Raw genomic sequence first — 13,936 nt, forward strand, 5'->3', positions numbered from 1 at the left:
AAGATTTCTTCTTCCCCCTCTTCATCATACCTGACTCTTCCTAGCCTCTTGGTCACTGCTTCTGAGTCAGACCACACTAGTCAGTCTCCCCAGGGCCCCCCGGGGAAAGAGGCACAATGTCTAGCTGCAGGAAGGATGTGGGCTTTGTAAGCACCAAGGGGGGAGATATGGAAGGATTCTGGCCAGTGTTTGCTGGCCAATTTCCCTCCTTGTCAGGGGTTGGGGTGGACTAGCAAGGTGTTGGCAGTGTGACATGTTAGAAGATGTGGTGGGTTTTCTCTGAGAACACCAGAAAATATTCCCTGGGAGGGGCTCGGAGGAGAGAGGCAGGGAGACTGAACAGGTCTGAGAAGAAGCAGAGCAAGGACAGGGGACTATGGGCATAGTTGTTGTCGATATGGAGGGCCCACAAAGCATTAATGGGGGCCGTCAATCTTTTTCTACAGCCCCCCTCCGGTCAGGTGCTTCCTTCCCATCTGAACATCGAGTCCATGGGCTCTGCTTGCCAAAGGGAGAAGAGTAGGAGGGAAACTCCGTGGCCGCTCATGACAGAGCCAGGCTTTGCCAGCTGAGATGGAAGCGCTGGCTGGGATTCCAGGGCTTGGGGGTGCAGGGGTGTCGCTCCCAACATGTTTGGGACCCACCCACCCTTGTAACTGAAAATCTGTTCCCCAATCTGTCCCTGGCACATCCTCCATCCCCCAACCTCAACCAAATGGCAGAGGGAGTGCTGGGCAGTCAGGCCCTGGCCTAGGTGTCAGGCACTGTTAGGGGACTTTTCAGTGCCACTTCCCATAGACTTCCAGTCCAGGATCCCCAGGGGGTTATGGAGAGGGAATGTGGGGGCAGTGTGGAGAGTGTTTCTGGGTTCTGCACTTTTCTCCACCGGAATCAGAGCCGAGGAATTGGGGATTTAGTGAGTTTGCAGTCAAGTCTCTTTAAGTTGCTAGGCAACACACCAGAAACAGGCTGTAATGCTCTGGGCCCTTTTTCTCCCCCCTAAATTCCCCCCCACTGGTCCGAGATGGAAGGAGGGCCTCTTTCCAACACCCTCACCTCCCACACAAGCAGCACACCTTTGAGTGGGGTGAGGGTATCTGTGAGCACCCTAGGGGGGATCAGACGGAGCTACAGTCAGCTTCAGCCACAAACCCATCTTCTCACTAACAAACAGCCCACTTGAGGTGCCTCAGCAGGGCTGGCTCTGGGGGTGAGAAAAGATGGACAGAGAAGAAAGAAGGTAGAATGGACTGAGAGGAAGACAGAGCATGAGGGATGAATTGTGGACGCAAAGCCTGGGGCCCAGCACTACTTATGGGCCAGCTGTCTCCAGCACAGTGACACCATCAGGGACTCACACATGAGCACAGACACATGTCCAGGCACAGACTTGTCTCGCTTCTGAATGAATTGTCCTGAATTTCAGCATGCAGTCAGAAGAGGTGCTGGGACTGAGTGCAAAGGAACAGGCTGTCTTGCTCAGGCAAGCCCCTGATCTGGGCAGGGCACTATAGAGGACTCCCCGGAGACTCCTCTAGGGCCTTTTGAAGTAATCTGACTCAACCTGCTGGCCTTGGCCCCTGTGGCTGGTACCCTGACCCCACCAATTTCAGGGGTTTTCCATGTTTGTGCCAGTCATGGAGTGAAAAAGATTTTAGGCATGGGATGTTGGGCTAGAGAGCTGGGGTAGTGGGGTGCATTGTTGGCCTAGCAAGGATGGTGTGGAAGAGATGCCAGGTCTCCAGAGAAAGACCTGAACCAAAAGGAGTTTTGGGGGCCCTGTCTTACCTTTTTTGCTTTTGTTTTTGGACCACACCCGGTGATGCTCTGGGGTTACTCCTGGCTATGTGCTCAGAAATCACTCCTGACTTGGGGGACTGTATGAGACTGGGGGATTGAACCACAGTTCGTCCTGGGTTAGCTGTGTGCAAGGTAAAACTCCCTACCGCTGCACCATTGCTCCAGCCCCATCTCACCTTCTTGAGACAGATGGAAGGGGATTTGGAGAGAACAGAACCTCTGAAGTAGAGAAAGGCCCAAGCCCAAGGTAGCTCCCCTCTCTGCATGTGGCATTTCAGCTCTAACCCACAGCGGGCATTGTGACAGGAATGGGAGCCCCTGGGAGACCTGGGACTAGATGGGGTGCTGCTATGGGGTCTTTTTAGGTCAGGATTTTACACACTTGGGGGTAGGGGGCGGGGGGAGCAAAAAATTCAGTTTTCTCTGCAAATATTTCAGCTTTTGATGTCGTATTTTTAGCAACTTGGTTGGCAGAGGAGGAGCCCAAGTACATTTTTAAAGGGGCCTCTGCCAGGCTGGAGGCCTCCTCCCACCTTCACCCCACATGTCATGACAGAGAAAGGGGGGGGGCAGCACATGGCTCAAGAGGAGCAACCAAGTTCAGTAGTTGAGATCACTCTGGCTTAGGATAATGTCAGTCGCCTTTGTCTTCAGCCTGTCATCACCAGAATCCGCTCTGTGGACAAGTCGGCATTTCCTGAACTCTGGGCATGGCTGAGTTAGGGATGCCTGGTTGGAGACTTTACATCCTATGCCCTGGGGAGATGGGATGGAGGTGACACCTGATAGAGCCACAGACCATGGAGGGTGCTCCCCCTGTCTTGCCATGTGCTCCCTTTGCCACATCATGTGTTCCCCTACCTCAGCATCTTTTCCCTTTGCCTCATTATATGTTCCCGTTGCCTCTCCATGTACTCTTCCTGTCATGTCATGTGCTCCCCCTGCCTTGCCAGGTGCCTTCAAAATCCCCTGCATTAACATGGTTACTTCTGTCACCAGCAAGGACACAAAGACTTCTGGGGTTGAATAACGTATCCAAGGTCACACCATCATTGAATTGAATACAGATGAAAAACCAGAGCCAAGGAGACTGAGGATGCTTGATGATACAAGTACTTCTTTCATTTTCTTTTATTTTATTTTTGGTTTTTGGGTTACACCCAGCAGTGCTCAGGGGTTACTCCTGGCTCTACACTCAGGATTCACTCCTGGCAGGCTTGGGGGACCATATGGGATGCCGGGATTTGAACCAACGTCCTTCTGCATGCAAGGCAAATGTGCTACCTCCATGCTATCTCTCCGGCCCGGTACAAGCACTTCTTACAAGGCCTAAGGTTGAGAGTTCTTGGGTTGGAGAAATAATACAGTAGGTAGGGTGCTTGCTTTGCATATTGCTGAGCTGGGTTCTATCCTCAGCACCATATATGATCCCTCAGTCCCTAAGAGGAGTGATCTCTAAGCTCAGAGCCAGGAGTATGCCCTGAGCACAGAGTGGTGTGGCCTCCAATAAAAAACAAAAAGGAAAAAAGAGTTCAATCCTCTGTGCTGCTTACATGTGATGCCCAGTGTCTCTGATATTTGCTCAGGAATCATTCCTGGCAGTGCTCAGGGGAATGGTCAGATAGTATGCTGGGACTGAAACCAGGTCAGTCAGTGCAAGACACATGTCCTCTGTTCTCTCTCTCTCTCTCTCTCTCTCTCTCTCTCTCTCTCTCTCTCTCTCTCTCTCTCTCTCTCTCTCCCCTTTTCCCTCTCTCATTTTATTCAGTTGCTAGCACTTAAACTGGATGAGATGGAACAGGTTATAGTCATTAACAAATCACAGAGTCTTTTATCTCAGATAAGATGGTCTGATGATAAAAGTACATGTGTGTGTCTGTGTGTATAAATACACATGTAGAGATCTATGCATATGGATAGCTCTCAATGTATAAATATATATGTCTCGATGAGAGATATTTCTGCCTCCCAACTAATCCATAATAGGATGCCAGTGAAAGCCAGTGAAAGCTACAGGCAGAAAATGTTTAATTTACTTTCATTTACTAATTATAGTTTAGGTAACAGGGTTACAACAATGTTCGAGTTTAGAGAATTAATGTACAAACTTACAGTACAATCCCATTACCCATGTGCCCATGATGATGCCCACAGTGGTCAAGGCAGTGGGTATTATGGAGAAGTGCAGGAGGTGAGTGAGATTTGGATGCTTACAGAGGCTTAAGGCTAAGGATGGAGAAGATGAGGAAGAACAAGACAGGGAGTGAAGGGGCTTGAGGGATCAATATGAGCCAGACAGAGCCGAGCATTCTTGTCCCTGTCATCTCCTGCTGCCCCAGCTCAGAAGGTCCCCAAGGACTGTCATGCTAGTCTCCAGCTCATGCCCAGGGCAGCTATAGCCCCCAGCCCAGCCCCAAACAGGTCAGGCACCCTCCCCCCATCCAGGGATGAACTGATGCTCCATGGCCCTGAATCTCTGAAAGTTGGATGCCCCATCCCTGCTCCTACTCACACAGAGACACAGGTCAACTGCTCCTCCACCAGTGCTTCTGCCCTGGCTCTCAGGCTGGTTCTAAGACCTGTGTGACATTGACTCTTTCCTAAGTTGCCTCAAACACCTCCGTGTTGTTTCCCACTTCCTTTTCCTTGGGTCCCTTTCCCACTTTTCCTGTTGTAGCAGAGCATGTGGGTCCAGCAATATGCATGCCCTCTGATCTCCACGCCTGCTGGGGACATTGGGCTGCTCACTGCAAGCTCACCACCATTAACACACTAGCACAAACCTAATGGCCACCTTTGTTTTGGTCAGGAAGGATTGGCAGTAGGTTCTCTTTAATGGTTTGAAAGAATTCACTAATAAATCCATCTGGCCTGGGCTTTTGTTTTTGGGGAGCCCTTTGATTACCATTTCAATTTACCTGATAGTGATAGGTTTGTTCAGGTATTTTGGTTTCTGGGCCACATCTGGCGGTGTTCAGAGGTTACTTCAAGACTATGCTCAGGCATCACTCGTGATGGGCTCCGGGGACACATTCAAGGCAAACATGCTACCTGCTATTTTATCCAGCCCCCTTTGACTTTATTTTTATTTTATTTTTTGTTTTTGTTTTTGGGTCATACCTGGCAGCGCTCAGGGGTTACTCCTGGCTCCATGCTCAGAAATCACTCCTGGCAGGCTCGGTGGACCATATGGAATGCCAAAATTGGAACCAATGACCTTCTGCATGCAAGGCAAACATCTTAACTCCATGCTATCTCTCTGCCCCCCCCCCCTTTTTTTTTTTTTTTGGTTTTTAATGGTCCCAGGATTGAGCCCAGGATCTCTCATGCCCGATGCAGGGGTTCTACTGCTGAGCTGCCCCCTTTTCCTGGAAACACTTTTACAAAAACTCTCCTGCTGGGCCCCTGCTCCTGCCATTCTACTGGCTAATTCCTCATTTGACCACTAATATGTGTTAAATGAGGTCCGGGCCATTGTCCTTCATTGTTCTACCTCAGGGAAAAAATGGGAGACTTACCAGGATGGGGCGACCGAATAATAGTCTTCCAGGACGAGTGCTCGGATTGCTCAGCCCCAGACTCTCTCTCTTCGTCCCTGCATGAAGGATACTTTGGGGCTCAAAGTCCTGTCTATGACCGGCTTTCATTAAATGGTTAGAAGTTCTTGCCTTATTTATTTATTATTATTATTTTTATTATTATTATTTTATTTATTTATTTATTTTTTGGTTTTGGGGCCACACCCGGCAGTGCTCAGGGGTTACTCCTGGCTGTCTGCTCAGAAATAGCTCCTGGCAGGCACGGGGGACCCTATGGGACACCGGGATTCGAACCAACCACCTTTGGTCCTGGATCGGCTGCTTGCAAGGCAAAGGCCGCTGAGTTATCTCTCCGGGCCCCTTATTTATTATTTAAAAAAAGAAAACAGCAGGGGCTGGAGAGGTAGCATGGAGGTAAGGTGTTTGCCTTGCATGCAGAAGGATGGTGGTTCGAATCCCAGCATCCCATATGGTCACCTGAGCCTGCCAGGAACGATTTCTGAGCGTAGAGCCAGGAATAGCCCTTGAGCACTTCCGGGTATGACCCAAAACCAAACAAACGAACAAATAAAAAAGAAAACAGGGGGCCGGAGAGATAGCATGGAGGTAAAGCGTTTGCCTTTCATGCAGGAGGTCATCGGTTCGAATCCCGGCGTCCCATATGGTCCCCCGTGCCTGCCAGGAGCAATTTCTGAGCCTGGAGCCAGGAATAACCCCTGAGCACTGCCGGGTGTGACCCAAAAATCACAAAAAAAAAAAAAAAAAAAAAAAAAAGAAAACAGCCACAACAACCTATGTTTAGTTTAGAAAACACATGTAAGCATAAATTATGTTTACAAGGGGCTAGGGTATAGAAGGCAGGGTGCTTTTTTGCACACAGCCAAATTGAATTAGATCTCTGACATCCCGTTTGTTACGCCATTACATCAAGAGTAATTCCTGGGGCCGGAGAGATAGCATGAAGATAAGGCGTTTTCCTTGCACGCAGGAGGATGGTAGTTTGAATCCTGGCATCCCAATTGGTCCCCTGAGCCTGCCAGAAGCTATTTCTGAGCGTAGAACCCCTAAGCACTGCCAGGTGTGACCAAAAAAATCCAAAACAAAAAACAAAAAACAAAAAACAAAAACAAAAAGGGTAATTCCTGAGTGCAAACCTAGGAGTAACCCTGAGCATTGCTTCAAATGCTGGGTGTTGCCTCAGACACTCTCTCATTCACTCACTCACTAAACTAACTTAACTAGCTAACTAGGGACATAGACCCATGCTCCTCAGAAGTCCATGGCAGGTGGGAGGGTCTTCCTGGAGAGCACCACCTGAGACAGTATAGACAGGGTCTGAAGGCTCTAATGAGCCACACTTGGAAACTAGTTTACCTAGTTTAATGTTTATGGTTTAACACCCTACCACTGCACCACTGGTTTAACAGTTATTTTTATTTATTTTTCTTTCCTAGAGCTTGACTAACATTTCAATTTGGTATCAGCCATACAGGGAACTATTTAAGGATGAGTGATGTGCTCGTTCTTGAACATAGAAACCACCACCTTCTCCTTCCTTTCCATGAGGATAGTAAAAGTTAGTATGAAAAGCTCTTACCTTTCAGTTCAAAAATGCCCTGGTGAATTGTCATCCAACATGGCCATGATACAGTAGACTCAGTTATCAGAGGGGCTCTGTGGCTGGAGAGAGCTTCCTCCCACATCAAAGACATATCATACACTGCCAGGAGATTGTATCCTGACACATATGTTGGTTTGCCTGAATAAATGTCTTTCCTGATGTAAAAATGAGAGTTGTTGTGCTCAGATTATAATCTTGAAACCAACCTATGGAAGTGGTGTTTATTTTGTCTGATTATTATTCTTCTTTTGGTCGGATTAAAGGACTGGATTACTAGCTCCAACCCATTGTTTTTCTGGAGTTTGGGTGGCTCTTTTCAGTTTAAATGAGTTAAGTACTGATAGTTATTTGGGTTGATATGCCTTTTGTTATTTTTGCTTTGCCTGCTGTGGGATTGTGTGTTGGAGTGGGGGGTGAGGGCGGGGAGTGCGGGAACATGAGCTGTTTTGGGACTGGTTGTTAGTGGAAATGCTTCTGTACTTTGAGAGGAGACATGTGGGGTGAAATTGCTCTGGCCCTTTCACCTAGAGGCGTCAGAGCAGTGGTTTTCAACCATGGTCCGGAGAGTACTGCTGTTCTGCTGTTATGGAAATGTTGAAGACCAATTTCTACTGCAGGAATGACATGGTTGTGATAGGTTGAAGCACACTCATTAAGTCTCCCACCAATGCTCAGATATAACTAGGAGACAGAGATACATAGAAACCGCCCTGCATAGATGATGCTCAAAACTGATATATAAAGCTTGGTCTTCAAGGGACAGAGTGCTTTCTGCTTCATTGGACACTCAGTGGAGATGTGGACCCCCCTTTATGATCTGATAAACCTAAATCTGATCTTAAGAACAGCAAAGTCCCAGCTACTTTGGGCTACTACCAGGAGTCTAGACTTTGCTACAATCATCATAGCAGTCACTACAGATTATCTAGCCAACATTTAGGAAGCCCTTGAAAGCTAACAGAGAATTTTGTGCGGAAGGACCTGACAAACATAATCAGTTTGAACCTGGGCCTGTTTATTTGTTTGTTTATTTAGTTTTTGGGCCACACCTGGCAGTGCTCAGGGATCACTCCTGGCTCTGCATTCAGAAATAGCTCCTGGCAGGCTCAGGAACCATGGGAATTGAATCTGAGTCTGCCATGGGTCAATCACGTGCAAGGCAAATATTCCTACTGCTGTGCTATCTCTCAGACACTCTTAGCGTGTCACAGACCCACACATGACCAATGAGATAAGAGCAAAGAGTGGTCTCATACGTGGCCAATGAGATATAAGTAAGGATGGTCATAAGCAATAAAATACATAATCAATAAAATACAAATAATTATGGTCATATGACCAAGATATAGGCAATGATATTCAAGCAGTTTTATGAGTCTTAGGTTTTGGGGAAATCTCCTTTCTAGGGTCAAAGAGATTGATGCCACTAACAGTATCCTATTCCCCCCCCCTTTTTTTTCTCAATTGCAGATTTGAAGTCTATACTGGCCTCAGCTAACTTTTGACCCTGTTGGAACGAGTCGGCATGCTCAGCTCCTGAGAAGGGATATTCCCAGCTAGTTCAGCCATTATTTCTCAGGCTCTCTGAGTGTTGCAGTAGTGGGTCCAGACTAGGACACAGGATATGCTTGTGTGGGTCAGACTGAAGCAGATTCCTTGAGAGATAGAGACTGTGTATTGCTCATTTTTTTCCAAGGGTTCTTTGATGACACAGCCTGGAATTTCTAAATAGGAACAAGTAGTAATTAAGGCGCGAGTTTATGGACCCCACTTGACTTCCTAATTGGCTGTCCTAGATCGTCTCTGCTTAATTGAAGAAACCATTAGAGGACTCTTAAGTGAGCGTTTTTTTAGTTCCTGTCGTCAGGCTCAAAGATAGTTCCCTGGTCTCAGCATTTCTATCAAATCCGCTTCTCCCAGTTGTCCCATGGCTGGTGTGTGAGCATGCTAAAATTAAAACTCTAGAGGATTAAGATAAATTCCTCTAAAGCAGACAAGAATCTAGAAGTAGATAAGGATGGAATGGGTTTAGCCAGATGGTTGAGTTTTTTTTTTATTTAAAAAATGTTATAGGTCAGAGATCCTGAATTCCTGTTGCTATAGGGAATTGTTATTATATCAATTAAATTATAAAAGAAATTTGAATTGTTAGGGTCCTTACAGAAATCATGTTGCTGGATGAAAGCGCCCATGTGATTGTGTTTGTCTTGTTTTGGAATGCTCAGGGGGTAACTCCTGGCTCTGCATGCAGGAATCACTCCTGGAGGCTCTGGGAACCATATGGGGTGCTGGGATTGAGCCTGGATTGGCCATGTGTATGGCAAGTGCCCTAAACATTGTACAATAGTTCTGGTCCTGAAAGTTCCCAATTGGATAGATGAACATGCTGAGGTTAGAACCATGAGGAGAGAGAGCAAAACAGCAGGTGCTGGTCCAATATCACCTGTTGTGCAGCCTTTGGAATTCAGGGTACTGCTCCCTTTTAGCTTACAAGTTGCAGACACTGTGGTCTAGCTAATGATTTTTAGGATAGCAGTTCTCTATTAGTTCTTGGGCTAATGGAGCCTTCTCTCCTGTTACCTTGGTGTACCATGGGCAAGAAAGTAGATTAGTGAAGCCCTTGTGGATCAGTGAGGCCCTGGATTCCTCAACACACAGGAAATAAAAATAAGAGTATTACTTTTTTTTTTTTTTTGGCTTTTGGACCACACCCAGTGATGCTCAGGGGTTACTCCTGGCTATGCACTCAGAAATCACTCTTGACTTGGGGGACCATATGAGATGCTGTGATTTGAACCACCATTTGTCCTGGATCAGCTGTTTGCAAGGCAAATTCTCTACTGCTGTTCTATTACTCCAGCCCCAAGGATATTATTTTGTAACAGCTACATGGGAATAACTTTATAAGTAAAAACCTCTGGAATGCCCGAGGGTATTTTTTAAAAATTATTATTGTGGGCCCGGAGAGATAGCACAGCGGCGTTTGCCTTGCAAGCAGCCGATCCAGGACCAAAGGTGGTTGGTTCGAATCCCGGTGTCCCATATGGTCCCCCGTGCCTGCCAGGAGCTATTTCTGAGCAGACAGCCAGGAGTAACCCCTGAGCACCGCTGGGTGTGGCCCAAAAACCAAAAAAAAAAAAAAATTATTATTGTTATTATAAATCCATGTCTATATTCAAGGACTTCTGAATTTAAAGAGATTCCATAAGCTTGGGGCCTCACACCATTTTCTGTGAGTACTTTTTATGCCAAATGTTTATTGTGAGCATTTCTGTTGCCATCTGCTTTATGCTAAAGGCATCACATGCTGTTTGATTAAGACCTCTTTGGTTGTAACTTACATTGGCATCAGCACCAATTCCCTGCCAGGGCTGAATGGCAGCTCCAGGAACAACTAGGTCAGAAAAGCTAAAGCTAAATCTTATCAAGACTCTGCTCTTCTCTCTCTCTCTCTCTCTCTCTCTCTCTCTCTCTCTCTCTCTCTCTCTCTTTTCTCTCTCTCTGTCTCTCTCTGTCCCTCTCTCTTTCTCTCTGTCTCTCTCTCTCTTCATCTTTTTCTCCCTTTCAAATGAACTATTAGTTTTCGTTCTTTGAGAAATAAAAACTTGTTTTCAGTTCATTTTTTGGTTTGCCAGGGATTGAGCCCAGGTTTCGTGCATGCAGTCCACGCACTCACTTTAATTTTGAGCCATATACTTAGCCTGAATTTTATTTCTGGTTCCTTATTTTTCCTGCACAGTGCTGCCATCTCATTCTACTGGAACCTTAGCCGCTGGTGGTTCTGAACCTGTAGACTTGGGACCAAGGAGGAAGTAGCATTCTTCATTCTTAGCTTCATAAATAATAGTTTAAATTACCAGTAGTTGAGGCCAGAGGGCCAATGGGGAGGGTACTTGCCTTGAACATGGCTGACTTAGACTGGATCCATGGCATTAACAGCTGGTGGATAGAGAACTGAGATTCTGGTCCAGCCTATTTCATTCTAATTGATTCCATGTGTAGTCCCCTCTCCTACCTTGATTTCTCTTCTCTCCCACCCACCTCTCACTGTTCTCTGTCTTCCATTCTATATACACAGATACATATCAATCAGAGATATTAAGATCGTATTATTCCATTTTATTTTTGGCTTGTATTTTTGGGTCACAGCCATGGTACTTCTGGATCATTGCTCAGGGATTGCTCCTAGTGGACTCAGGGAAGCCAAATGAATTTCCAGGGATCTAACCTTGGTCAGCCGCCTGCAAGGCAAGAGCCTTTCCTACTGTATTGTCTCTGGCCCTCACAGAGTATTCATTTTGGCCAACAGAACTCTGCCTCTTTGAGGTCATTTTACATTAAAGGCACTTTCTTACTCCTGCTGCTTGCTGGAGTTAGATGCTTAAACAGAAAAGGGATTTATAGGAGACAGAACTCTGTGGGCATGACTGAACCTAGGAACTTCTAGTGGTATTGTCACTTCTGGATCTTGTCCTGCCTTTCATCTGGGTATCCTCAGAGACCCTTGTGAAGTCTCCCTTCTGATCAGGTTGGTACAACAACTGTGGATAGTGCCAACCTTGCCAAAAAAAAAAATAGATCAGGGACAGAGTTAGAGTTTAGGTGTTAAGGTGCTTCTCTTGCTATGGCTGACTATAATTTGGTCCTTCACTATATGTGGTCCCCTCAGCATTGCTATGAGTGACTCCTGAGTATATTGTTGGGCATAGCCCCTGAACACCACTAGGTGTGGCTCAAAAATTAAAATAAGAAAGAAAAGGATAGTTCAAATCTTCACCAAGCACTAGGGGTGAACTTCATAAGCAGTTGTCCCAGTTCTTTGTGCTCTGTCTCACTGGGCAGGCAGGCCTAGATCTAGGCCCCACATTTACTGGATCTCTGGGGTCCATATCTAACCACCTAGTCCAGTTTAGACAAGGAGCAGGAAACTCAATCAGTATTTAGGGGCACATGAATCCATTGTGCTCTACAATGCTGTGCTTAAATAAACAAAACTTTCCCAGAGGTCTGGATGCACAAGGGAAGCTACCATTTAGATGCTATTGTGTAACTTAGCAAGTAAATGGCAACTACTTTGCAGAGATATTTTATATTTGCATCTATTTAAACCTGAGCCCAATGCAAATGTATGCACCACTTCTTAGGAGCTGAGCACTTAGCTGATGCCATGGAAAACTTTCCTCTTTCCCCTCTGTTTTGCTGTTCTGAAAGTTAAATCTACAGAAGATTAAAAAAAAATTGGTATGTATGGGAACCCCATAGACCTGTCTCTCCAAGAGAGTGGAGAGGCTCCTGAGCAAAGGAGGGGAAACATTTCAGGGGAGCAGGCTGCAGCTATATCCTTGAGATAAGAAAAAATCTCTGATAATTGATTCCTTCCTGGAACCAACCCCTTTTCAAACTTGTTTAGTCAGTTAAGGGAGCATCAGAAGCTCTTCCCCAGTCAGCTGGATCTTAATTGGCTTCTACTCAAAAATAGTCTATGTACCCAAGTGATATATTTGTTTAGGGGGGGGTTGCTATTCTTTTCCCTCTTCCTGGGTGCATTGGAGGGCAGAAAGCATGGAAGGAGCACAGATGAGCGGTGAAGAGAGTTTGGTTGGGAGAGGTGGTCCTTGGAGAACTGGCCAAGGCAGTGAGGCAACCCGCCCTTCACAAGGAGGCGCTCCCTGTGAGACTTCCAAGTCAGGCAGGGGCTTCCAAGAGGGATCAGGAAGCAAAGGGGAGACCTGAAGTGTTTGGGCTGAAGGGAGAAGGCCTAGACGGGAGGGCACCATTGTCACCGAGAGCACTGGTGGATGATGACCAGCTGTCCTCCTTGGCCGCTGACTGAAGAACCAAGGGAAATGGGCTTAGAAGGCAGAGCTAAGATTAGAGAGAGGCAGAGCTTGGCAGGGAGGGAGGTTGTATAACCTACTTTTCCAGACACTTGGGAACTGGGGCTACGGTCTCCCACATGCCAGAGCCTGGCCCAGTGGACTTCTGTTTGGGCATGGTCTAGAAGGATGACTGTGGGGGCTGGAGAAGAGGGGGCTCTAGCCTCTGGGCACCCTCTATTTCCCACTGGAAGTGAAGCTCCCAAATTTTGGAACTGACAAGGCAGTGCCTCCCCCACCCACCAGGCACTGCACTGGAGTTCTGGGCTGGGTAATAATGCCTGTCATTTCCTCTCCCGGGGGAGTGGGGCGCAGCCGCCCGCCCTGACAGCCTCGAGGGATTGAAGGCTACCAAAAATAGTGCAGTACATAGAATCGGTTGAGGGGCACATTTGCATCTTGTTTCTCTCGTTTTCTCGACTCTTCCCTGCTGGACAGGCCAGACCAGGCCAGGCCAGGCCTGTCTGGAGCCGGAGCCTTTCGAATGGGCCCTGGTTCCAGCTGCTCTGCTGTTGTAGCAGGATATCCGGGATGCAGATCGTCCAAAGGCAGCTGGGGGGCCTCCCCACCATGTCCCCATTCTTCCAAGGGACCCCCTGGATGTGTGGGGGGGCCCTGTCAAACCAAACCAGGAGCAGAGCTGGTAGAGGGAGAGGCGGGGAGCCAGCTCAGCTCGGGCTTTGTTCTGCCATCAGCCACTTCCGTCTGCTACACTCTTTCTGAGGTTAAATATTAATTAAGCGCAGAATGACAGTGAGCGCTGAGCAGTGTCACTATCTGTCCCAACACAAATGCTAATTTCCTTCCTGGTAGAGAGTGACTTTGCAGTGGGATTGGCAGCTGGGGTAGGTGAGGACAGAGGGGGCCTCTGCTGCAGAACCCCGAGTGGGCTGAGTGGGGGCTTGATGCTGGAATGGGAGGTGAGAAGCAGAAACCCCTCTGCTAATATAGGGTGGGCCCCGTTTCTCCCAGTTCTCCCTGCTTTGACTCTAAGATCCAACAAGTGGGGTAGAGGTGGCAGTCCCCTCTTCTCTGAGACAAGTTTGGTTTTTTTTGGGTCAATTATGTGCTCCCAGTGGTGCTTAGGGGGCCATGAGGTG

The sequence above is a fragment of the Suncus etruscus genome, chromosome 8 (assembly GCF_024139225.1).
Source record: "Suncus etruscus isolate mSunEtr1 chromosome 8, mSunEtr1.pri.cur, whole genome shotgun sequence".
Lineage (NCBI taxonomy): Eukaryota > Metazoa > Chordata > Mammalia > Eulipotyphla > Soricidae > Suncus > Suncus etruscus.